This window comes from Gorilla gorilla, chromosome Y (genome assembly GCF_029281585.2).
Source record: "Gorilla gorilla gorilla isolate KB3781 chromosome Y, NHGRI_mGorGor1-v2.1_pri, whole genome shotgun sequence".
NCBI lineage: Eukaryota > Metazoa > Chordata > Mammalia > Primates > Hominidae > Gorilla > Gorilla gorilla.
The window spans coordinates 15151884-15178239 of record NC_073248.2 but is presented as its reverse complement, the minus strand read 5'-3'; the positions used below and the strand labels follow the sequence as shown (position 1 = coordinate 15178239).

Genomic DNA, 26356 nt, shown 5'->3' with positions numbered 1-26356 from the left:
CCCAGCTACTCAGGAGGCTGAGGCAGGGGAATCGCTTGAACCCGGGAAGCGGAGGTTGCAGTGAGCCGAGATTGCACCATTGCATTCCAGCCTGGGCGGCAGAGTGAGACTCCGTCTCCAAAAAAAAAAAAAAAGTTACTCATTAATAGCATAGACCAATTGGCCTCTATTGAAATTTCTCCATTATTTTCACAATGTCCCAGGCTGTGAAACCAGGGTTTAATAAAGAACCAGAATGCCACATCTGTGTCACCTGGGTTGGGACCAGTCCTGATCCATTAAGTCCGGGTGTCTGGGTAACTGAGCTCAACTTCTGGGCAAAACAGAATGTCCTGCGTAGGTTCCTAACGGGGGATCGCAGAGCCTCATGGGAAATGTAGTGTCACCTTCCAATGATGTTACCATCAAGGACCTTGGGAACCAGCTTTTCTCTCTGCACTTGCGCCGCCCCGCCCACTCCGCCATTTTCCTCCGGAAGTGGGGCACCCAGAGGCGGTCCTGTAGCTGGGACGGCTTGTGGCTTTGTTCTATGTCCCTGCAGGTCGGTGCGAGGGCGAAGAGGAACCCGTGGGCCTCGGGAGATCCTGGGGGTCCAGACCAGTGCTCCCTAGTTGTGGGAGCAGACGCATGGGTGCATCGCCGGCGGGCAGGGCCTGAAGTGCAGGTGTGGGCCGCGGACCCTGGTGGGGGCTGGGAGGACAGGCGTGGGGTCCTGGCAGTGAAGCTGGTTCTAGAGGTGCAGGAGCGGGTAGGCGAGGCCGGTGGCCCTGGGCCCAGAGTCTGCAGGCCAAGCTCCTGTCCTGCTGCTGAGGGACCCGATTACCAACCCGCATGTCGCTCAGTTTGCCCATGTGTCCCGGTGCTAACACACAGTTCTCGGGAGATGTTCCCCATTCCCAGAGGAGTAGTGCGAAATGCGTGCGCCTCTAGTCTTAAACTTGGCGTTTGTATTAGTTGGGTTTCCTGGTGTCTCTTTAGCAAGTGAAGTTTCTGGTTCCCTCCTTCACTGTGTGACCTGCCTAGTCCTCCTGGGTCGCATTTACAGAAGTTTATATGAGACCTAGTTTCCAGGGAAGAACTCACTGATTGCGCGAGGGAGATGGTGTAATGGATGATGGTCGTCAGTCTTCAGGGTACTTCAGTCTTAACTGTGTGTTACAAAGTTTGAAAGGGAGGGTTCCCTATGAATAAGAAGTGCACTTGAAAGAACAGCCATCTGGTCTAACCTCTCACTGGTGCTTCAGAGGAGGAAAAAAGGTCACAGGTGAAGATCCCAGTTTTCCTCGCTCAGGAAATATTAATTCTACTCGCTAGAATGCACAAGATTTGCAAAGACTAGGTGATAGTAGAAGGTTTGGACGAACTTTCAGAAGGTTGAGGTAAATTCAGCTGAGAAGAACAGGCAAGGACTTAGGAAATATTCCTTATTTGAAGGGGCCTGAAAGTGTGCTCTGGGGTACAGTAGTGACCTGTCATACTTGAGAAGATTAATATACTCTCCAAACACAGTCCCATTCCTTCAACTTTAGCTCATTTTTTCCAGCATCTGAGATATATTAAACCTAGTCCATCACCAAATTTAGCATTAGATTGTGAAGTTCTATTGATTGTATTTGATTTGTAATTTAAGATTTTCTCCCCCTACGTAATTTTGTTAAAAACACAGAAGTGAATTCTGTTCACTTAGGTGTAACAGTTAATACTTGCTGTTTAAGGAAATAATTAAACCTTACTGGCTTATAAAAAACAACCACCATTTTATTTGTTTGAAGTTCTGTGGATCTGCATTTTGGTGTGGTGGGTTTAGCTGGGTAGTTGATATATTTGTGTTGCCTGGATCACAAAAAGGCCTTAGTCACCTGGTGCCTTGACTGAGTCTGGTTGGTTTAAGATAGTTTCCTTCACAATCTGGTGGTTTGTGGTGACCCTTGGCTAGGCCCTGTGTCTCCAACAGGGTAGCTCCAGACCTCTTCACAATTTGACTGTGTCCAAAAAGGGAAGAACCAATGGATATTTGCATCACATTTTCCATTGTCCATTCACTGGACAAGTCAGATGGAAAAGCCCGATTTATTGTCAGAGCATAATATGAGGGCTTGGATAGAAGGAAAGGTGTTATTGGGAAACATGAGTAGAATGGTGTACTGCAGGAAGTACATATTATGTACATTTTAAAAAACGTAACTGTAGGCCAAAATTGCTGGTTTGCAAGATGCAGTTTCCATGATGTTCAGGTATAGAAAAGCAAGATGTACTGTCATGGGAACACTCATACGAAGTTATTTGTGGAATCCACATATTAATAGGAAAATAGTTAATACAGCCCAGTATATTGCTATAACATTTATTTTAGTGGACTTATAATGTTTCTTTGTATTAAACTATTAGATTATATCTTTAGATAATATTGTTACTAAATTAGTAGGTAATACATATTTTTATTCAAAAATAAGTTGTGCATCTACCTAATTAATCTATCTAATTAATGTCTACCAATTAATGTACTTATAGATGTATCTTATCTTAACTTGAGTCTTTGCTGCCCCTAATGAGGCATGAAGGACTCTTCTCCCATGTGGAAGTTTTTCTTTTTCAGGAGGGAGGAGGGCTTTCCCAGGTAATGTGTCTAGAGTGTTGGGCAGAAGAATCTGGGACCACACCACACCAGTTCTCTCCTTAATCCACGTCATTTCCTTCTATCCCAGCTATATTTCCAGTGTCCTCTGGGTGTTTCCAAGAGCAACAGGAAACGAATAAATCTCTGGTGAGTTGTTTATTTGTTCTTCACTTTGTTTTACACTGTATTTTCTGAGTTTATGAGTGTCTGTGGATTAAAAAGAAAAAGTAGAAATAAGTAAAACTCAAGTTGAAGGAAATATACATAAATAAGATAAAACTGACCTGTAGATATAGGCAGGTTATAAGAGCTTAGAGTTGTCTAAGTTGAGTGCAAATTTTCCTCTGATCTTTCTGATGCTGAGACAAAAAAGGCAGTCATATTTTTTACGTGATTGGAATGGAATCCGAGAAGAGAGCATGCTGTGTTCTTGTGGGACAGGAAAACTTGTGTGCACCAAGTCTGAACCACCACCTTCATTGGTGACATAGATTATGTGCTGGAACATATTTCACACCAGCCTGGAAGTAAACACTTGTATTGTTGTGCAGTGGAAATGGTCATCTGCCGCTAAAGCACAGATTCCATCGTAAAGCATGCTCCTTGCTCAAAGAGTGTGGTCCCAAACAGCTTTTGGGGTGTCCTCCTTGATTCATGGATGAAACCTGGGACATCTTGAGGACTGAGTTAACCATAGGTCCTTAAATAACTCTCCACACCTTTTTCTTAGTTTATCTCTACATGCAGGGTGTGCAGCAGCCTGTTCAAAGTCATATTTTCTGGGAAATATTTCCAGTGTTTATTTGCACTTTAGCCCACTCTGTGTAGTCTTAACTTATTTCTTCTAAACTTGCCATTAACCTAAATAATAGTCAAATTTAGGGGGACTGTATTTGCCTTACTAGAGTCTTCTACCATAGTTGAAACTGTCATACCTGAGTGAGTTAAAGAGAAACGCCACACTTTGAGACGAATTCAGGTGTCCTTTATTAGCCAGTGACCGAGAGACAGCTAATGCACAAAATTCTCTTGGCCCTGAAGAAGGGAATAGATTTTCTTTTATACTTTGGTTTAGAGAGGGGAGAGGGGATTCTAGCTGCAGCAACTTTACAGAAGAAAAAAATGACAAAAAAGTTAAAAAGACTGATGGTTACAGGAAAACAAACTGTTCCAGGTGCAGGGGCTTTAAATTCACCACAAAGTGATAGGTGAGGGGGCTCTGGGCATTATCTGATGGACAAATGTTGGGGGTTTATGATACTATCTCTGAGTAATTTGCTGGGAACTGTGGACATCGCTTGTCTCAGCACTTTATCAGTTAATTGCACTCTTTGATATGTTGAAAATCAGCTTGCACAAGTTAAAGTCCTTGAGGAAAGGGCGTGGGTAAGGAGCCCTTGATGTCTTGTAAATGAAGGAGCCAGATGGAGTTTGTCTGCTTTTCTCAGCTAAGGGAGAGTCTATTCATATTAAAAACAAGGTTAGCTATCTAAGGAAGAGTCTATTCATGTTAATACAAGGTTGGGTATTACAAAACGTCTGTTCATGATCTGGAAATTCTTCTGTGTTAGTTCTGTTAAAAGAAAAACTTTAAAGGGGTTTAATTGAGCAATAAACGATTCACGAATCAGACAGTCGCAGAATCACAGCAGATTCACAGAGACTCCAGCTCAGTCATGTGGTGGAAGAAGATTTATAGACAAAAGGGAAATGGCATACCGAAATCGGAAGTGAGGTACAGAAACAACTCAGCATTTGCCTTGTTTGAACAGTTTGAACATTTGGCAGTGCCTGAGTGGTTGAAGTTTGGCCATTGGGATTGGCCAAGATGTAGCTGTTGTTCCAGGTGCATACTCTTAAGTTAGTTTTTCATTCTTATCTACCTATTAAGGTAGGTTGCAGTTCATCCACAAGGACTCATATATGTAATTATGGAGTCCTTCTCAGGCCATACTTAGTTCACTTTAACAATGCCTTCCCTTTGGTTATTTTCTCAATTTTGAGAGGTTGGCCAAAACTTCAGTCACTGGTGTCACTATTACCATTGCAAATGTACTTACTTGGTTTAGAAACCCATTGGGAAATAGACCAGTGAGATTTGAAAAGGTGGAACAAGGACTTGAGTAGAAGATATCTTCTTGTGCTGGAACATCCTGTTTACAGGAGAAAAACAAAACCTGGTTTGTTCTAGGATTTATGTGTTTCCTTAAAGTCTTAGTTTGATTATGTTACATTTAGCATGAGTGACTCCATTTTGGTTTGGTTTGGTCTGTTGGGACCTATTGCATGAGCTTAGTTCAAAACAATGGCCTCTCATAATTTTGCTAAAAAATTCCTCCTTTTGGCTGGGTGCAGTGGCTCACACCTGTAATCCCAGCACTTTGGGGGGCTGAGGTAGGCAGATCACGAGGTCAGGAGATTGAGACCATCCTTGCTAATACAGTGAAACCCCATCTCTACTAAAAATACAAAAAAATTAGCCAAGTGTGGTGGCAGGTGCCTCTAGTCACAGCTACTCAGGAGACTGAGGCAGGAGAATGGCCTGAACCCAGGAGGCGGAGCTTGCAGTGAGCCGAGATCGTGCCACTGCACTCCACTCTGGGGGACAGACCTAGACTCTGTCTTAGAAAAAAAAAATCCTCCTTTTCAGTCAAGTTCTCACTTATTTGAGAGTGTGACCAAAATGTAGGGCCTTAGCATCACTCTTAGTTACCATTGTTTTGGGTTCCAGTTTTAGCACGTCATTCCCATTGTTTTGGGTTTCTGGTTTAGCACGTCACTCTCATTGTTTTGGGTTCCTGTTTTAGCACGTCACTCCCATTGTTTTGGGTTCTGGTTTTAGCACGTCACTCCCATTGTTTTGGGTTCTGGTTTTAGCATGTCACTCCCATTGTTTTGTGTATCTGGTTTTAGCACCTCACTCCCATTGTTTTGTGTATCTGGTTTTAGCACCTCACTCCCATTGTTTTGGGTTTCCAGGTTTTAGCACGTCACTCCCATTGTTTTGGGTTTCTGGTTTAGCACGTCACTCCCACTGTTTTGGGTTTCTGGTTTAGCAGGACGCTCCCATTGTTTTGGGTTTCTGGTTTTAGCACGTCACTCCCATTGTTTTGGGTTTCTGGTTTAGCAGGACGCTCCCATTGTTTTGGGTTTCTGGTTTTAGCATGTCACTCCCATTGTTTTGGGTTTCTGGTTTAGCAGGACACTCCCATTGTTTTGGGTTTCTGGTTTTAGCATGTCACTCCCATTGTTTTGGGTTTCTGGTTTAGCAGGACACTCCCATTGTTTTGGGTTTCTGGTTTTACACGTCACTCCCATTGTTTTGGGTTTCTGGATTAGCAGGTCACTCCCATTGTTTTGGGTTCCGGTTTAAGCACATCACTCCCATTGTTTTCATTTCTGGTATTAGAACGTCACTCCCATTGTTTTGGGTTCCAGTTTTAGCAAGTCACCCCCATTGTTCTGGGTTTCTGGTTTAGCAGGTCACTCCCATTGTTTTGGGTTCTGGTTTAAGCACATCACTCCCATTGTTTTCATTTCCGGTTTTAGCATGTCACTCCCATTGTTTTAGGTTCCAGTTTTAGCAAGTCACTCCCATTGTTTTGGGTTCCGGTTTTAGCAAGTCACTCCCATTGTTTTGGGTTTCCAGTTTAGCACGTCACTCCCATTGTTTTGGGTTCTGATTTCAGTGCACGTCACTCCCATTGTTTTGGGTTCCAGTTTTAGTACATCACTCCCATTGTTTTGGGTTTCTGGTTTAGCATGTCACTCTCATTGTTTTGGGTTTCCTGTTTAGCATGTCACTCATAGGTTACGGTGTCCTTATGGTTGCACTTGTTTTTTTAATCTCTTGTCATTCCAGTTGAAGAGATACCATTTGATATTTTAGAGATGCCTGCATGCAAACTCTTAAAACATTTGAGTAAGTACAGTGCACCAGGGAGACTCTTCTGACTATTGGGATGACACCAAGAATTTGGTATATGCTCCTAACTCAGGGTCCCCATAAATCAAACCACCTAAAATCAAATAGATTAAAGAATGAATTAGATAAAGAGTTTACTTACTTAACTAAGTGGGTTTTTCTGTTAATTCCCTACAACCAGCTCTTTATAATACCCCATGTTTTCTCCACATGTTGTAAGTGTTAGCAGCTTCACAGATACTTAAGTGTCTCATGATAGTGGAGAAGTCTTGATCTGTGATCTTGGGAAAAGCTGTTCACATTAAGGATGCTATCTTCTTCTGGGGGGGAACTGTCCTTGTTAGCTTTACCTTAAGGGTTCCAGTGGGCATATGGTTCCAAGTGTGGAAGGACCCTTCTGAGTTGTGAGACTATGAACCCAAAGTTTAAGGTTTTAAAGTTTTGCTGTCATGTGGATGGCAAGGGCAGTCCTTCTCTGATGTTCTCAGAAGATCCAGTCATCAGACTCTAGATTTTGCAGGGGTTGACTGTCCTCAGTGAACCATAAAAGGCTTTCTTTACCTGGTGAAAATACACTTCAGGGTAATAATCTACTGTTTTAACATCAACTCTCTTGCATGGAAGAGCTTTTATACAATCAGAAAACATGCACTGAAAATGACAACTGAATGAAATCCCTTTAAAAAATGTTTAAATGGCCCATCAGGTAACGAAATGTACCTGAAGTTTTGATTGTTTTCCTAGGAATATAGGTTTGACAAACCAAACATTGGTTATAAACTATTTTAGCAGTTTAGAAATCACCACACCAATATATTTAATTTGGATCATTTTCTCTTTCCATGATGAGTTGTGGAATGCAGAACTTTGAATAACAAAAGTTTTAAGGACTTAAGAAGGATAAGGTGGCCATCCTGGTTCTTCATAAGTGTGTGCTTAATTAACATTAGACTTACATCCTCTTGAATACCAGCTGTTTCTCCAAATTAGGTGCATGACACTGGTAACTGATGAGTAGTTATAGGTGATTTGACTTAGACCATGGAGTTTATTTAAATTATATATCTAAACAATTTCAATATTGGTGATTTAGCTTGCTAATGTGGCAAAATATTTCCTTGGTATACAATTTTTGTTTTACTTAGGTTAGCAGTTTTATAAACCAGTTGGTCTTTTTATTAAACTTTTGGGATTTTTTTTTTTTTTTTTGAGACACAGTCTCACTCTGTTACCTAGGTTGGAGTGCAGTGGCACCATCTTGGCTCACTGCAACCTCCACCTCCTGGGTTCAAGCAATTCTCTTGCCTCAGCCTCCAGGGTAGCTGGGATTACAGGCACATACCACCACACCCGGCTGATTTTTATATTTTTAGTAGAGGTGGGGTTTCACCGTTGGCCAGGCTGGTCTCAAACTCCTGACCTCAAGTGATCCACTGGCCTTGGCCTCCCAAAGTGCTGGGATTGCCTACATGAGCCGCTGCACCCAGCCTAACTTTTGAGAATTCTTAACCAGTCCAATTCTTGGTGTATCGGGGAACTTATGCGGAATTTTTACCCATGATATTAAAGTTATTAGAAATCTGTGTTCACGAGTGTTTTTCAGGATCCTTTTCATTCTTTCATGAATCTTCTAAGGGACACCATATTCTAGAATTTTGCATGCTTGTGAAGTTTTTAGAAACTGCATCACCATTAAGCAATTAACTGTGGAAATTACTTTAAATAGTTATAGTTAAAGACAATTGACAAGGAAGTTTGGTTCTGTGGTCTACAATAACTTAATAACCATAATTAAGGTGGATGTGGTGGCTCATGCCTATAATCCCAGCACTTTGGGAAGCCGAGGTGGAAGGATCACGAGGTCAGGAAATCAAGACCATCCTAGCTAACATGGTGAAATCCGTCTTTACTAAAAATACAAAAATTAGCCTGGCATGGTGGTGGGTGCCTGTAGTCCCAGCTACTCAGGAGGCTGAGGCAGGAGAATGGCATGAACCTGGGAGGTGGAGGTTGCAGTGAGCCGAGATTGCACCACTGTACTCCAGCCTGGGTGACAGAGCAAGACTCCATCTCAGAAAAAAGAAAAAAATACAAGAATTGTAGAAATCCTATACAGTTTTAGAATGGATGGATGACATACACTGAATATAACCTAAAAAAGGTTCAACATTATTTTTTATTTTGACAGTGCTAGCCATGTGACTTAACATGTTAAATAGTCCTGTTTACCTCTCTTTTGGGTGCTTCAGGGGCCTCTGTAGTATCCCAAAGTTATAGGTCAGAAAAGAAAATTTTGAAGTTGAAATTTGATTTTGGGAAGCCTATAAAATATATTAAAGGTTTAAACACTTGATGTTGTGAAATAGAATTCCATGTCAACGTAAGTCATTCATTTACCTAAAATCATGACTTAAAAAATTTTTAAAGGGCAAAAATCTGTACTCATTGATAGGGGGAATACTTATCTCCACAAATAATCTGCCTCTTGTTTTTCCTTTTTTTTTTTCTGGTAGTTTATTTACAAGACAAATTTTTCATTTTTTTATTTTATTTTATTTTTATTTTTATTATTATTATTATACTTTAAGTTTTAGGGTTTATGTGCACAATGTGCTGGTTAGTTACATATGTATACATGTGCCAGTCTGGTGTGCTGCACCCATTAACTCGTCATTTAGCATTAGGTATATCTCCTAATGCTATCCCTCCCCCTCCCCCACTTCACAACAGTCCCCAGAGTGTGATGTTCCCCTTCCTGTGTCCATGTGTTCTCATTGTTCAATTCCCATCTATGAATGAGAACTTGCAGTATTTGGTTTTTTGTCCTTGTGATAGTTTACTGAGAATGATGATTTACAATTTCATCCATATCCCTACAAAGGGCATGAACTCATCATTTTTTATGGCTGCATAGTATTCCATGGTGCATATGTGCCACAGTTTCTCAATCCAGTCTATTGTTGTTGGACATTTGGGTTGGTTCCAAGTCTTTGCTATTGTGAATAGTACCACAATAAACATACGTGTTCATGTGTCTTTATAGCAGCATGATTTATAGTCCTTTGGTTATATACCCACTAATGGGATGGCTGGGTCAAATGGTATTTCTAGTTCCAGATACTTGAGGAATCACCACACTGACTACCACAATTGTTGAACTAGTTTACAGTCCCACCAACAGTGTAAAAGTGTTTCTATTTCTCCACATCCTCTCCAGCACCTGTTCTTTCCTGACTTTTTAATGATTGAGATTCTAACTGGTGTGAGATGGTATCTCATGGTGGTTTTGATTTGCATTTGTCTGATGGCCAGTGATGATGAGCATTTTTTCATGTGTCTTTTGGCTGCATAAATGTCTTCTTTTGAGAAGTGTCTGTTCATATCCTTCACCCAATTTTTGATGGGGTTGTTTGTTTTTTTCTTGTAAATTTGTTTAAGTTCGTTGTAGATTCTGGATATTATCCCTTTGTCAGATGAGTAGGTTGCAAAAATTTTCTCCCATTTTGTAGGTTGTCTGTTCACTCTGATGGCAGTTTCTTTTGCTGTGCAGAAGCTCTTTAGTTTAATTAGATCCCATTTGTCAATTTTGGCTTTTGTTGCCATTGTTTTTGGTGTTTTAGACATGAAGTCCTTGCCCATGCCTATATCCTGAATGGTAATGCCTAGTTTTACTTCTAGGGTTTTTATGGTTTCAGGTCTAACATTTAAGTCTTTAATCCATCTTGAATTAATTTTTGTATAAGGTGTAAGGAAGGGATCCTGTTTCAGCTTTCTACATATGGCTAGCCAGTTTTCCCGGCACCATTTATTAAATAGGGAATCCACTCCTTGTTTTTGTCAGGTTTGTCAAAGATCAGATAGTGGTAGGTATGCGACATTATTTCTGAGGGCTCTGTTCTGTTCCATTGGTCTATATCTCTGTTTTGGCAGCAGTACCATGCTGTTTTGGTTACTGTAGCCTTGTAGTATAGTTTGAAGTCAGGTAGGGTGATGCCTCGAGCTTTCTTCTTTTGGATTAGGATTGACTTGGTGATGCAGGCTCTTCTTTGGTTCCATATGAACTTTAAAGTAGTTTTTTCCAATTCTGTGAAGAAAGTCATTGGTAGCTTGATGAGGATGTCACTGAATCTATAAATTACCTTGGGCAGTATGGCCATTTTCATGATATTGATTCTTCCTATCCATGAGCATGGAATGTTCTTCCATTTGTTTGTATCCTCTTTTATTTCATTGAGCAGTGGTTTGTAGTTCTCTTTGAAGAGGTCCTTCATGTCCCTTGTAAATTGGATTCTTAAGTATTTTATTCTCTTTGAAGCAATTGCAAATGGGAGTTCACTCATGATTTGGCTCTTGGTTTGTCTGTTATTGGTGCATAAGAATGCTTGTGATTTTTGTACATTGATTTTGTATCCTGAGACTTTGCTGAGGTTACTTATCAGCTTAAGGAGATTTTGGACTGAGACAATGGGGTTTTCTAGATATACAATCATGTCATCTGCAAACAGGGACAATTTGACTTCCTCTTTTCCTAATTGAATACCATTTATTTCCTTCTCCTGCCTAATTGCCCTGGCCAGAACTTCCAACACTATGTTGAATAGGAGTGGTGAAAGAGGGCATCTCTGTCTTGTGCCCGTTTTCAAAGGGAATGCTTCTAGTTTTTGCCCATTCAGTATGATATTGACTGTGGGTTTGTCATAGATAACTCTTATTATTTTGAGATACCTCCCATGAATACCTAATTTATTTAGAGTTTTTAGCATGAAGCATTGTTGAATTTTGTCAAAGGCCTTTTCTGCATCTATTGAGATAATCATGTGGTTTTTGTCTTTGGCTCTGTTTATATGCTGGATTACATTTATTGATTTGAGTATATTGAACCAGCCTTGCATCCCAGGGATGAAACCCCCTTGATCATGGTGGATAAGCTTTTTTATGTGCTGCTGGATTTGGTTTGCCAGTATTTTATTGAGGATTTTTACATCAATGTTCGTCAAGGATATTGGTCTAAAATTCTCTTTTTTGGTTGTGTCTCTTCCTGGCTTTGGTATCAGAATGATGCTGGCCTCATAAAATGAGTTAGGGAGGACTCCTTCTTTTTCTATTGATTGGAATAGTTTCCGAAGGAATGGTACCAGTTCCTCCTTGTACCTCTGGTAGAATTCGGCTGTGAATCCATCTCGTCCTGGACTCTTTTTGGTTGGTAAGCTATTGATTATTGCCACAATTTCAGATCCTGTTATTGGTCTATTCAGAGATTCAACTTTTTCCTGGTTTAGTCTTGGGAGAGTGTATGTGTGGAGGAATTTATCCATTTCTTCTAGATTTTCTAGTTTATTTGCGTAGAGGTGTTTGTAGTATTCTCGGATGGTAGTTTGCATTTCTGAGGGATCAGTGGTGATATCCCCTTTATCATTTTTTATTGTGTCTACTTGATTCTTCTCTCTTTTTTTCTTTATTAGTCCTGCTAGCAGTGTATCAATTTTGTTGATCCTTTCAAAAAAACAGCTCCTGGATTCATTAATTTTTTGAAGTTTTTTTTGTTGCTATTTCCTTCAGTTCTGCTCTGATTTTAGTTACTTCTTGCCTTCTGCTAGCTTTTGAATGTGTTTGCTCTTGCTTTTCTCATTCTTTTAATTGTGATGTTAGGGTGTCAGTTTTGGATCTTTCCTGCTTTCCCTTGTGGGCATTTAGTGCTATAAATTTCCCTCTACACACTGCTTTGAATGCGTCCCAGAGATTCTGGTATGTTGTGTCTTTGTTCTCATTGGTTTCAAAGAACATCTTTATTTCTGCCTTCATTTTGTTATGTACCCAATAGTCACTCAGGAGCAGGTTGTTCAGTTTCCATGTAGTTGAGCAGTTTTGAGTGAGTTTCTTAATGCCGTGCTCTAGTTTCGTTGCACTGTGGTCTGAGAGACAGTTTAATTTCTGTTCTTTTACATTTGCTGAAGAGGGCTTTACTTCCAAGTATGTGGTCAGTTTTGGAATAGGTGTGGTGTGGTGCTGAAAAAAATGTATATTCTGTTGATTTTGGGTGGAGAGTTCTGTAGATGTCTATTAGGCCCGCTTGGTGCAGAGCTGAGTTCAATTCCTTGGTATCCTTGTGAACTTTCTGTCTCATTGATCTGTCTAATGTTGACAGTGTGGTGTTAAAGTCTCCCATTATTATTGTGTGGGAGTCTAAGTCTCTTTATAGGTCACTCAGGACTTGCTTTATGAATCTGGGTGCTCCTGTATTGGGTGCATATATATTTAGGATAGTTAGCTCCTCTTGTTGAATTGATCCCTTTACCATTATGTAATGGTCTTCTTTGTCTCTTTTGATCTTTGTTGGTTTACAGTCTGTTTTATCAGAGTCTAGGATTGCAACCCCTGCCTTTTTTTGTCTTCCATTTGCTTGGTAGATCTTCCTCCATCCTTTTATTTTGAGTCTATGTGTGTCTCTGCACATGAGATGGGTTTCCTGAATACAGCACACTGATGGGTCTTGATTCTTTCTTTATCCAATTAGCCAGTCTGTGCCTTTTAATTGGAGCATTTAGTCCATTTACATTTAAAGTTAATATTGTTATGTCTGAATTTGATCCTGTCATTATGATGTTAGCTGGTTATTTTGCTCGTTAGTTGATGCAGTTTCTTCCTAGTCTTGATGGTCTTCACAATTTGGCATGTTTTTGCAGTGGCTGGTATCGATTATGCTTTTCCATGTTTAGTGCTTCCTTCAGGAGCTTTTTTAGGGCAGGCCTGGTGGTGAAAAAATCTCTCAGCATTTGCTTGTCTGTAAAGTATTTTATTTCTCCTTCACTTATGAAGCTTAGTTTGGCTGGATATGAAATTCCGGGTTGAAAATTCTTTTCTGTAAGAATGTTGAATATTGGCCCCCACTCTCTTCTGGCTTGTAGAGTTTCTGCTGAGAGATCAGCAGTTAGTTTGATGGGCTTCCCTTTGTGGGTAATCTGACCTTTCTCTCTGGCTGCCCTTAACATTTTTTCCTTCATTTCAACTTTGGTGAATCTGACAATTATGTGTCTTGGATTTGCTGTTCTCGAGGAGTATCTCTGTGGTGTTCTCTGTATTTCCTGAATCTGAATGTCGGCCTGCTTTGCTGGATTTGGGAAATTCTCCTGGATAATATCCTGCAGAGTGTTTTCCAACTTGGTTCCATTCTCCCTGTCACTTTCAGGTACACCAATCAGATGCAGATTTGGTCTTTTCACATTGTCCCATATTTCTTGGAGGCTTTGTTCATTTCTTTTTATTCTTTTTTCTCTAAACTTCCCTTCTCACTTCATTTCATTCATTTCATCTTTCATCACTGATACGCTTTCTTCCAGTTGATCTCATCATCTCCTGAGGCTTCTGCATTCTTCACATAGTTCTCGAGCCTTGGCTTTCAGCTCCATCAGCTCCTTTAAGCACTTCTCTATATCGGTTATTCTAGTTATACATTCGTCTAAAGTTTTTTCAAAGTTTTCAACTTCTTTGCCTTTGGTTTGAATTTCCTCCTGTAGCTCGGAGTAGTTTGATCATCTGAAGCCTTCTTCTCTCAACTTGTCAAATCATTCTCTGTCCAGCTTTGTTCCATTGCTTGTGAGGAACTGCGTTCCTTGGGCGGAGGAGAGGTGCTCTGCTTTTTAGAGTCTGCAGTTTTTCTGCTCTGTTTTCTCCCCATCTTTGTGGTTTTATCTACTTTTGGTCTTTGATGATGGTGATGTGCAGATGGGTTTTTGGTGTGGATGTCCTTTCTATTTGTTAGTTTTCCTTCTAACAGACAGGACCCTCAGCTTCAGGTCTGTTGGAGTTTGCTAGAGGCCCATTCCAGACCCTGTTTGCCTGGGTATCAGCAGTGGTGTCTGCAAAACCATGGATTTTCATGATCCGCGAATGCTGCTGTCTGATCGTTCCTCTGGAAGTTTTGTCTCAGAGGAGTACCTGGTCGTGTGAGGTGTCAGTCTGCCCCTACTGGAGGGTGCCTCCCAGTTAGGCTGCTTGGGGGTCAGGGGTCAGGGACCCACTTGAGGAGGCAGTCTGCCCATTCTTAGATCTCCGGCTGCGTGCTGGGAGAACCACTGCTCTCATCAAAGCTGTCAGACAGGGACATTTAAGTCTGCAGAGGTTACTGCTGTCTTTTTGTTTGTCTGTGCCCTGCCCCCAGAGGTGGAGCCTGCAGAGGCAGGAAGGCCTCCTTGAGCTGTGGTCGGCTCCACCCAGTTCGAGCTTCCCAGCTGCTTTGTTTACCTAAGAGAGTCTGGGCAATAGCCGGTGCCCCTCCCCCAGCCTGGCTGCCCCCTTGCAGTTTGATCTCAGACTGCTGTGTTAGCAATCAACGAGACTCCGTGGGCGTAGGACCCTCTGAGCCAGGTGCCAGATATAATCTCCTGGTGTGCCATTTCCTAAGCCCATCAGAAAGGTGCAGTGTTAGGGTGGGAGTGGCCCGATTTTCCAGGTGCCATCTGTCACCCCTTTCCTTGACCAGGAAAGGTAACTAACTCCCTGACCCCTTGCGCTTCCTGAGCGAGGCAATACCTCGCCCTGCTTCAGCTAGTGCACAGTGCACTTCACCCACTGTCCTGAGCCCACTGTCTGGCACTCCCTAGTGAGATGAAACCAGTACCTCAAATGGAAATGCAGAAATCACCCATCACTCATGCTGGGAGCTGTAGACACGAGCTGTTCCTATTAGGCCATCTTGGCTACTTCTCCCATTATTTTTTAATATTTTCTGAAAATCTTCTTTGAAGAGAGAAAGCCAAATGTCACCCATTTTTTCATAACACCTTATAGGCAAATCTATTATTCTTTTCTTTTTTTGAGGTGGATTTTCCCTCTTGTTGCCCAGGCTGGAGTGCAATGGTGTGATCTCGGTTTACTGCAACCCCCTGCCTCCCAGGTTCAAGCTATTCTACCGTCCCAGCCTCCTGAGTAGCTGTGATTAGAGACATGCCCCACCATGCCCAACTAATTTTGTGTTTTTAGTAGAGACGGGGTTTTTCCTTGTTGGTCAGGCTGGCCCTGAACTCCTGACCTCAGGTGATCCACCTGCCTTGGCCTCCCCAAGTGTTGGGATAACAGGCGTGAGCCACTGCCCCTGGCCATTTTTTTTTTAAAGATAACGTCTTGCTCTGTCACCCTCCTCACCACATTATAGCTCTGGGGCCAAGCTGCATCACAATGGAAATCATGGAGCCACAGGAAGAATCCACTCAGCTTTGCAAGATGCTGCCCAAGGGGTTGCTTGGAGTAACCAAATTAACATTTTTCATTCTGCTCAGAGCAAAATACATGTGACAAAACATAGCCAGGAGCCACTTTGCTTAGCACCCAGTGTCAAACTGGTAAGACTTAAACTTGCTCCCAGATAGGCCGTGCCATCTCTAAATCTTTTTAGAAGCTTCTGCATATTAATAGGCATCCCTAGATGAGACTAATTTGGGAGCCCTCATTTTTAAATGCACTTCAGGGCATTATTCATTTGGAATGTTCCACTGTAAGTTATCTTTAGTAAGATTTTGCCATTTCTGTAGGCCTGCTTCCCAGGCCTGATGAATTAGCCAGAAGGAACTAAGTTTTCTAGAAATTAAGGATCTATTTTTACCTAATTTATTGGCTTTACTCCCAGGTTCCCTTGATTGACTTAGCCAATAATTTTTTTTTCCTACCTAAGCGTGTGAGGAAAATGAAACAAAGGGGTAGAACACAAAAATCCCTGTGAATTTTCAAAAGCCAAATTTTACAACCCTCTAATATTCTCATTTACTACCACTTTCCTTCTGACCCATTCAGATGTAGGAGATCTCTAACTGGAACTGGATTCAAGCCAGTTAACTACTGGATCAAATCTGATCCTGGACCCGGTCCCGTTTCTGTCATAACTTCTAAAACATCCAGCCAGTTATGGCTGGATAGCAGTTTGGAACAGAAATTTGCTCAAAGAAACTCAGAGCTCAAAACACAAATCCATGGAGCTTGGAACTCTGAGAGAGAATTTACCATGATCCCCAGCTGCTCTGAGAGGTCAAAGGACACAAGTGTTACACAATCCTGAGATGTCACTTTTCTGCCTGAAATCTCTGGCTCGTGGTGCCTTTATCTGTGTTTTGCTTGGGCCCACTGGGTTTGTTCTGTCCACTCGGTTCATGCTAGTGGTGTGGATCCCACACCTGCCAATGGTGAGCTGGGTACAGAGCAGTGAAGGGTGTGTGAGCAAGCAAGCATGGGATATGGCCACTGCACACAGCCAAGCGTGCCAGCTGCAGTGGGGTGGGCAGCTCCAGGCACCGGCACAGGTGCAAGCTCCCTGTGAGGCTGCAGCTGGACCAGGCCTACTGCAAACAGCTTCCACTGTTTGTATCAGGGAATGCAGTGGTGCCCAGAAACTTGGAGATGCAGGAACTGCAGAGCCCCAAAGAAGGCGTCACAGCCCTGGCTTGGGGAGCTCCTAGGTCTGAGCTCCCTGAAGAGCCACAGCTCTTGTCTCCTTCTCGCTTCTCTTCTTGCCTGCAATTTGGCAAGCAAGGGGTGCGTTTCAGCCCTGTTTATGTTACACCTCTTTCAGCCCTGCTAGTTGGCAGGTCCCGAGTTCTTGTCCTGAGTCCAGGAAGAATGAGGTATGTGGGCAAGTAGAAGGTGAGCAAGGTGAAGAGGTGCTTTGTTGAGCAACAGTACAGCTCAGAGGAAACCTGCAGTGGGTAGCTCCTTCCTGCAGGCAGGTCATCCCAACGTCTGTTCAGCTCTCAGCAGCTGAGAGAGACGCACTGTGGTTAGCTATGCCCACATTGCCGAGGCTGTTCGAGCTGAGGAGTGCCTTCAGGCCAGTGCTGAGCCACTCTTAGCCCCACCTCAACCTCCCTCTTTTGTTCATCAGTGCCCAAAGTCTGGAGGGGGCCGAGGTGGCAGGGGGCTGGCATGTCAGCGCTGCCCTGAGCTTGCAGAAACGGGGCCAGGTTGCGACTGTGCCTGGGTTCAGCCTCAACTTGGATCCGAAGTTGGAGTGGGCTCTGGGAGCGGAGAGACGCCAGGTGGTGGGACCAGGTACGACTGAGTCTGCAGGGGCAGGGGTCTTGCTGGGCCTCTGAGAGTGCAAAGATGCCCTGGTTTGCAGTCATGGCTGGAGGCTGCAGCTGTGCCTGGGAGGGCGGGGCTCCTGCCTGCCAATTTAGAAGGGGTGGGGCTCCCACCCGTTCCTGGCTCCCACCAGCTTCGAGGAGCACACAGCCCCAGCCACTCCTCCCTACTGCAGTCAGTGTCTCCATAGCAACTGCTCCACATGGGCCACTGCTGCCATCACAGAGCAGTCCTTGCAGGTGCCTTTCTTGTACCTCAGCACTCCTGGGGGTCATTAGAAGCCCTAGCAACACAGCTCACCACACTATAGCTCCGGAGGCCCTAGCAGTCCTGCTCCTACAGATCCCACTTCTGACACCATCTATTAAAAGAAAATCTTCAGCTGAATTAAATTTAAAGGAACTTAATTGAGAAATGAATGATTCATGAATCAGGCAGCCCCCAGAATCACAGCAGATTTGGTGAGACTCCAGCACAGCTACATGATGGAAGATTTATAGACAATAAAGGGAACGTGATGTACAGAAATCTGAAGTGAGGAGTGAGGTCCAGAAGCAACTGTGTCCCTTACAGTTCTCAGCAGTGAGGTCCAGAAACAACTGGACTGGTTACAGTGCTCAGCATTTGCCTTATTTGAACACAGCTGAACACTCAGCAGTGTGTGAGTGGCAAAAGTTTGGCTGTTGGGATTGGCCAGGACTCAGCTATAGGTACAGGCGCATACTCCTAAGTTAGGTTTTCAGTCTTTCTACCTATTAAGTTAGGTTGCAGTTTGTCCACAGGGACTCAAATCTAGAAGTACAGAGTACTTCCCAGACCCTATTTAGTTCACTGTAACAGTTCCTATTATGACCTCACTGACAGTTCTTTTTCTCTGAATTCTCCTTTCTTCTCAACAGCTTATCCAAATGTTCCATTGGTCCCTGTTCATCCCACCTTGCAGTTCTCCTTGACTGATTCAGCCCTTTGTGGTTTGCAGTCCTGTTTCTCTACAGCTTGGACCCCTTCAGTCTTTCCATCATAGGTTTAACTCTGTTGAATGCTTCTTTGTAGCTATGCAAAAGTTAGCTTAAGCTCAAAAAATTCAAAGTGAAAGCCACATCCTTCTCTCTTCCCTTATGTGTATGGTATTACTACCATGCAGCCAGTGACCCAAAATGGGACTTCTGGGCTTTTCTTGCTTAGATTCAGGCTCATCTGGTGTCAAGCCTTGTTACTTTTGTTTCCTTGTTCTTTTATTTTTAATTTTTTTTCTTTTGAGACAGAGTTTCACTCTTGTTGCCCAGGCTAGAGCGCAGTGGTGTGATCTCGGCTTACTGCAGCCTCCACCTCCTGGGTTCAAGCAATTCTCCTGCCTCAGCTCCTGAGTAGCTGGTATTGCAGGCACTTGCCACCATGCCCGGCTAATTATGTATGTTTTGTGGAGATGGGGTTTCTCTGTTTTGATCAGGGTGGTCTCAAACTCCCGACCTCAGGTGATCCACCTGCCTCGTCCTCCCAAAGTGCTGGGGTTACAGGCGTGAGCCACAATGCCTGGCCTGCTTATTGTTTTCATCTCATCCTGATTTCTGAATACAGGAGAGGAGCTGAGTTGGTGTTCACTAACAAGCAAGGAAGCTTTGTTACATTTACAGTGTCATTCTTGGCAAAACCTGAATGGTATGTTTGTGGGGTGAAGAGATTCAGTCCCCTGTGACCTGTGCATCTGGCCAACACTGTGGTGACATCCTTAGTAATCCATGGGGAGAGAGAAAGCATTCAGGAGTTAGTGGGTCACGTTTGACAAGGGCCAATAAAGAAATATGCAAAGACAAAAATCAAGAAGAACGTTGTCATATTTTATACGTTTTGTTTATATAAATTTATGTCAATGATTCTAGCTTATGTTAATATGCAATGTATACAATATGCTAACATATACAATATATGTTTATAGTTTAAACATTTCTGTCATGTTTTCAGATTCTTTAAAGACTATATTATGCTTCCTATTTCAGATAGCTGTTTAAAATGAGTAAGGAAAAATGGATGTGTCCATCAGTTCTAACTGTTTATGGACTAAAACTAGTTGATTTCTTGGTTAAGAACAAAAAATGACAACCTAATTAACTGAAAATTTTAAGTAGGCAATTATAGTTTTAGCTTTAACATAAAATATTAACTATGCTCCATTCTTGCATTTTTAACCTTATACACAATGTAAATCACCACATGCCATGTTTCAGATCAAGGTTCTACTTGTGATCTCTCATGAGTTTTTCAAGGTTTTAATTATCTGAGATGTAACAATGTACTAGTAACCTTACTGGCTTAAACCAGGAATTTATTCTTTTAACATGTCACAATTTTCTGGGTCAAGACACTGGACAAGGAGGTGTGGATTCGTTGCTTCATGATGTCCTTGGTCTCATCTGGAAGGACTCTAGTGGCTGGGGATGTGAAGCAGGCACCCAGAAGGACTCTAGTGGCTGGGGACATGGAGCAGGCACCCAGCCCTCTCTTTGTGGCCAGCACGGACTTCCTCCCAGTCTGGCAGTGTCAGGTAGTCAGGTTTGTCTGGCTCCTCCCAGGGTGCGTGTCCAAGAGGCCCAGGCAGAAGCTGTAAGGCCTCTCGTGATCGCCCCTCAGAAGTCCCAGAGCATCTCTCCTGCCACACTGTCCAGTTGTACTCATCACTGAGATCAGCCATGATTCAAGGGGGGATGGTGATTAGAATCCACCTCTTGATGAGAAGCATAGTAGGAACCCGCAGCAGTCTAATAAACCACAGTTTGTCCTCTGGCCACAAACTATTAGCATTTCTCCCACATGCAAATTATGCTTTGCCCCTCTCAAGAGCCCCAGAATGGTTTTCCTTATGGCACTGTCTGGTAGCCCAACTGAATCCTGAATCAGGTTGTGGTGGCCTGTCATCTGCACCCCCACCACACAGCAACAGTGGGGACTGAATCAGGTTGTGGTGGCCTGTCATCTGACACCCCACACACAGCCACCGTGGGGACTGAATCAGGTTGTTGTGACCTATCATCTGAGCCCACAAACTCAGCCGCAGTGAGGGGACTGGTGTGAAAACAGTCGACATTTCCTTTTAGAAGCTGTTGGTGGGAGGCAAGAGGGAAGTGCTGCCCTGCAGGCCCCGTCTAACAGTTGGTCATTCCCATGGGGTGCCTGTTACAGTTCTGTGATTAGTGCCCAGTCCTGGTCCCTGAGAACGGCGCCCAGTCCTGGTCCCTGAGAATAGTGTTTGTGTCCTTTTACTCATCCCTCTGGGCTTTTGTCATTCTCCATGTTCTTTTTTCTTCAGTGCCTGGGTTGCCGTTGACCAACTTTCCCTGCCTTTTTCTTATGGTCAGTAGGGTATTCAATGGCTTCTTTTTCATTTTTTTTTCCTTTTCTTTTCTTTTTACTTTGGCCTTTTGAAACAAGAAATTATTTCTTTATATTTTCTCTAAATTCTGTTTGAAAACGGAACCTCCTTGTTTAGATCATGTCCCTCTCCTGCCATATTTATTCAGTGACAGTTAGGGGAGGCTGGTAGCACTTTCCATGTTCTTCCCAGATGTCTCCTTAGGCAGATCTCTGAGATGGTGCAGTGCCCTTTCACTTTCCATGTTGTGGCCATAGTTTTCCCACAGTCCCTCAGCACATAACTCTCAGGCCTTTTCTCCAGTTTCCAATGACATTTTCTCACCGTCCTTCAGACCCTGAACAAGAGTCTTGATGCCCTTCCAGGTTGCATGAATGGTCTCCTTGAGGTCTAGTTACAGGTCAGCCTCACAGTCATGTCACATATTGTAGCTTCTGATTACCACAGCAGCTCATTTCCAGCTGTCATATTCTGTTCCAGTTATCTATTCTGAAGAAACCATCCCCAAAACTTGGCAACTTAAAACAAATCATTATTACTTGTTTTTTGGCTTAGAGAGTGTTGGTGGCCAGCTCATCTCACACACAGTTGCAGCCAAGCTGGATTGTGTGAAAGCACAGTGGGGTGGTGTTCAGGGTGGCTCACTAGTGGTTGGGAGTGGATGTTGCTGGAGGCTCACTAGTTGTTGGGAGTCGGTGTTGCTGGAGGCTCAGTGGGGGATGTCAATGCGTGTAGCTAGTCATGGGCTGGCCATGTGGTTTCCATCATGAGGTCACAGGGGAGTGGGTTTTCCTGCCTGGTGACTGGCTTTCTCCTGGATAAGTGTTCTGTTTTCTCAGCTTGGCTTCTGAAGTCACCAAATACCACCTTTGTCACCTTCTGTTGGCCAAATAAGTCAGTAGTCTGGTCAATGTTTAAGGGGAATTGGTCCTCACAGAGAGAGGAGCAGGAAAGAAGTGTTACCATTAGTCTACCAGAAATGAGATTTTCATAACAAGTTTGTTCCAAATACATTCCAGTTCCCCTTGTGAATACTTTTTGACTCACAGGGTATTTCAAAGTTTATTACTTGGTTTTCAGACATTTGAGGCTTTTCTGGATATCAATTTGTTGCTGGTTTCTAATTTAATTTCAAGTGTTCAGACAACATACTTTGTATACTATTTCAGGCTTGAACCTTTTCTCAATCGATCGACATCCAGTCTATCTTGGCACTGCCAAGTACCATTTGGGTCAGGATTTTGTCATTTAGATCCATATTTTTCCTATATTTTTATCTGGTTGTTCCATCAGTTACTGAGAGAGCAGTATTAATTCACCAGCTATAATTTTGGATTCTCAATTTCCTGCTTTTGTTCTGTTGTTTTTGATTCACATACTTTGAGGCTCTGTGTGTGTGTGTACTTTGTGTGCACTTTGAGGCACAATTTATAATTGTAACATCATCCTCTCTGATTCTTTTATTTTTATTAAATTACCCTGTTTATTTCTGGTGATATATTTTGCTCTGAAGCCTCTTTCATCAAGTGTTAACATCTCTGTTGAAGCTTTTTATGATTAGTGTCTGGATAGCATATTTTTATGATTAGTGTCTGCATAGCATACTTTTTCTCATACTTTGTTTGTGTCTTTGTGTTTAAATTGTGACTCTGTGGATGCCATATTGTTGGGTCTTGCCTTCCTCTCAGGTCTGGCAGTCTCTGTCTTAAGTAGAGTATTTGTCCAGTTACATTGTAACTAATCATTGCTAAGGTTGGATTTAGGTCTGCCATTTTTCTACTTATTTTCTATTTGTTTGTTTATTTTTTTTAAGGTAGGGTCTTGCTCTGTCACCCAGACTGTAGTGCAATGGTGCAATCTTGGCTCACTGCAACCTCTGCCTCCCAGGCCCAACCAATCCTCACTTGAGCCCCCTGAGTAGCTGGGACTACAGGTGCATGGCACCACACCTGGCTAATTTTTATATTTTTTGTAGAGATAGGGTTTTGCCATGTTGCAAGGGCTGGTCTTGAACTCCTGAGCTCAAGCAATCTACCCACCTTGGCCTCCCAAAGTGTTCAGATTAAAGGCATGAGCCTCCATGCCTGGCCTTCGTCTGTCTTTTGATCTTCTATATATTCTTTCCTAACTTCTTTTGAGTTAAATATTTCTAAATATTCCAGTTTGATTAATCTTTTGGCTTTTTGAAATAAATTTTTATAGGCTGGGCATGTTGGCTTATGCTCGTAATCTCAGCTCTGTGGGAGTCCAAGGGAGGTGGATTACTTGAGCACAGGAGTTTGAGACCAGCCTGGGCAACATGGCAAAACCCTCTCTACAAAAAAACCAAACCAAAATTTAGCCTGACATCTTGGTGTGCACCTGTAGTCCCAACTATTCGGGAGGCTGAGGTGGGAGGGTTGCTTGAGCCTGGGAGGTTGAGGCTGCAATGAGCTGTGATCATGCCATTGCACTCCTGCCAGGGCAACAGAGCAAGATCCTGTGTCAGAAAAGATCTTTTTTATAAATAATTTATTATTTCAAATTTTGGTAACAAACACATACCTTAAAATTTACCATCATAACCAGTTGTAAGTATACAGTTTTGTAGAGTTAAGAATATTTACAGTGTTGTGTAGCAGATTTCTACATTTATTTTTTATCTTGGAAAACTCTATACCCATTCAACAACTATTAATTTCCCCTTCCTTCCACCTCCTGGCAAGTACTATTCTACTTTGTGTTTCTAAAACTTTGGCTTATATACCTAGGTTTATATAATATTTGTTGTTCTGTAAGTAGGTTCCATGTTATGTGTCAGATGTGTCAGGATTTTCTTCCTTTCTATGGCTGAATAATATTTCTTCATATATATATATATATATATATATATATATATATATTCTCTCTCTCTCTCTCTATATATATCCTCTTGTTTATCCATCTATTCCTGGATGGACGTTTTGGTTTCTTCCACTTGTGGCTGTGTAATGCTCCTGTGAACATAGCCGTGCACATATCTGTTTGAGGTCCTGCTACTAGTTATTCTGTCTCTGTAGAAGTTGGATGGCTGGATCATATGGTCTTTTTATTTTATTTTTTTGAGGAGCCAGTTCATATTTCCACCAACAGTGTTGAAGGGTTTTAGTTTCACCTGCACTTGTTACTTTCTGTTGGGATAGAAGTGATGTCCCATTGTGGTTTCTATTTGCATTTCTTTAATGGCTAGTGATGTTACGCATCTTCTCATATATCTCATGTATCTGTTGGCTATTTGTATATCATCTTTGCATCTTTGGATAAATGTTCTTTCTCCATTTTTTAATCACTTTATTTTGTTGTTGTGTTGTAGTGGGGTTTTTTGGTCATGATCATTCATTTATCTCACAGTTCATTCTTGTTACTTGGGCCAGGGTCATGATCATTCATTATCTCTCAGTTCATCCTCATTACCTTGGGCAAACAGTCATGCTGCAGGGTATAGATTATGTTATTCTGTTACTTTCAGGTAGAATTGGGGTCTAGGTTCTAATTGTTTCTAAGTTTAGATTCTGAATGAGAATCAGCAGAGGTAGACCACTGCTGCTGAGGCCTGGGGATTGCTGGGGAAAAGGCAGGAAACAGATACGGACCTGACCATGGAGGGTTTGTGTTTCATGGCTACCATCTGTGTGCCCAAGGAACCTACATGTAGCTCGTGTGTGGAAAGCCTACATTGCCTACTCAAAGCAATTGAGGATGGAACAATCTTGGGGCTGGAGCTCATTATTTGGAATGATAACCACATCTGCACAGAGAGGACCTGATAAGATGTTGTCCTTCCATGTATATTTGGGAATCTTGTGTAGGGTCTCTCTGTAAGGACAGGGGCAGTGTTGGCTCCTTGGCCTCTACTTAGCCTCATGAGTAGTCTAGTAAAGGCTTTGCAAACTTGTCACCATCTGTGGACATTCTGGCCAGCTCTTGTTTTCACCCTACTGATTTCTTCAGACACTAGGCTTTTGCTTTAGACCATTCATGGTTTTTCTTCCTCTTCAAATCAGTAATCAATAAATCCTCTTCAAGTCAACAAATTTCCACTCCTTTAGGAAACTCTGATCTTCTGGTCACACCAAGGTTTAATTAACTGGTTTGATTGGTTTTCTGTTTTCTTGGTTTTTTTCCCCCTTCTTCCTAGGGGTTTCTAGTAATTCTAGTCTGATGGCTCACTTTCTCCATTTTTTATTTCTTAGTTTTCTTCTGTGATTATTTTCACTGCCGCTGCAGGGCCTAATCCTGGATTGGCAGAGAACTAGCACTTACTCTGCCCTAATTGGAATCCACGAGAGATAGGAGGTGCCCTAGTGTGAAAATGTGTTTGCTCCTCTTTGCTTCTGGTAGTCTATCTGTAGGAGTTCTTTACGTATTCTGAATGTTCACTTCTTATGACATACATGATGAGCAACTATAGGTTGAATGTCTCTGATCCAAAAATCTGAAATCCCAAATGCTCCAAAGTCTGAAACTTTTTGAGTGCCAACATGACACTCAAAGGAAATGCTTATTGAAGCATCTCAGACTCAGGTGTTTGAATTCGAGACGCTCAACCAGTAAGAATAGTGCAAATATTACAAAATCTGAAACACATCCCAAGCATTTCAAATAAGGAACACTCAACTGGTATTTTCTTTTATTCTACAGTTTGCCTTTTACCCTGTTGGTTGTGACCTTTGAGGTACAGAAGCTTTTAGGTTTGATATATTTTTGCTTTTACTACCTGAGCTTTTAATGTCATATCCTAAAAATTATTGACAAATTCATCATCATGAAGCATTTTCCAAATTTGTTTTCCCTAGGAGTTTGATAGTTCTAGTTTTACATTTAGGTTTATAATTCACTTTGAATTAATTTTAACGTTGTGTAAGGTAAGAGTCCAACTTCATTGTTTTGCATGTAGATATACAATTTTCCCAACAAAATTTGTTGCAGAAACTGTCCTTCACCATTGAGTGGTCTTGGAATCCTTGTGGAAGATCATCAGACCATATATGCCAGGGTTGGTTTCTGAGGTCTCTGTTTTGTTGGCCCATAAGTGTGCCAAGAGTGTCTTTATGCCATGGCCACATTTTTTTTTTTGGCTTATTGCAGTTTTGTAATTGTTTTGAGACCTTTAATTTTGTTCTGTTTCAAGATTGATTTGCCTATTCATGCGCCCTGGAGATTCCATATGAATTTTAGGACAGGTTTTTCTGTTTATCAAAAATGTCATTGGAATCTTTATAAGGATTGTATTGAATCTAAGTCACTTCGAGTAGTGTTGACATCATTCCAAGATGAAATCATCTAATCTGCAAACCCAGCTTTTCTTTTCATTTATTTGTGTTTAATTTCTTTCAACAGTATTTTGTAGTTTTCTGTGTTC

General features: G+C 42.2%; 1 pseudogene; it reads left to right on the top strand.

The window, feature by feature from the left end:
* Positions 1-367: 367 nt before the first annotated feature.
* LOC129530190 (zinc finger protein 717-like) overlaps positions 368-26356 on the top strand; it is a 78223-nt pseudogene continuing 52234 nt past the window's right edge.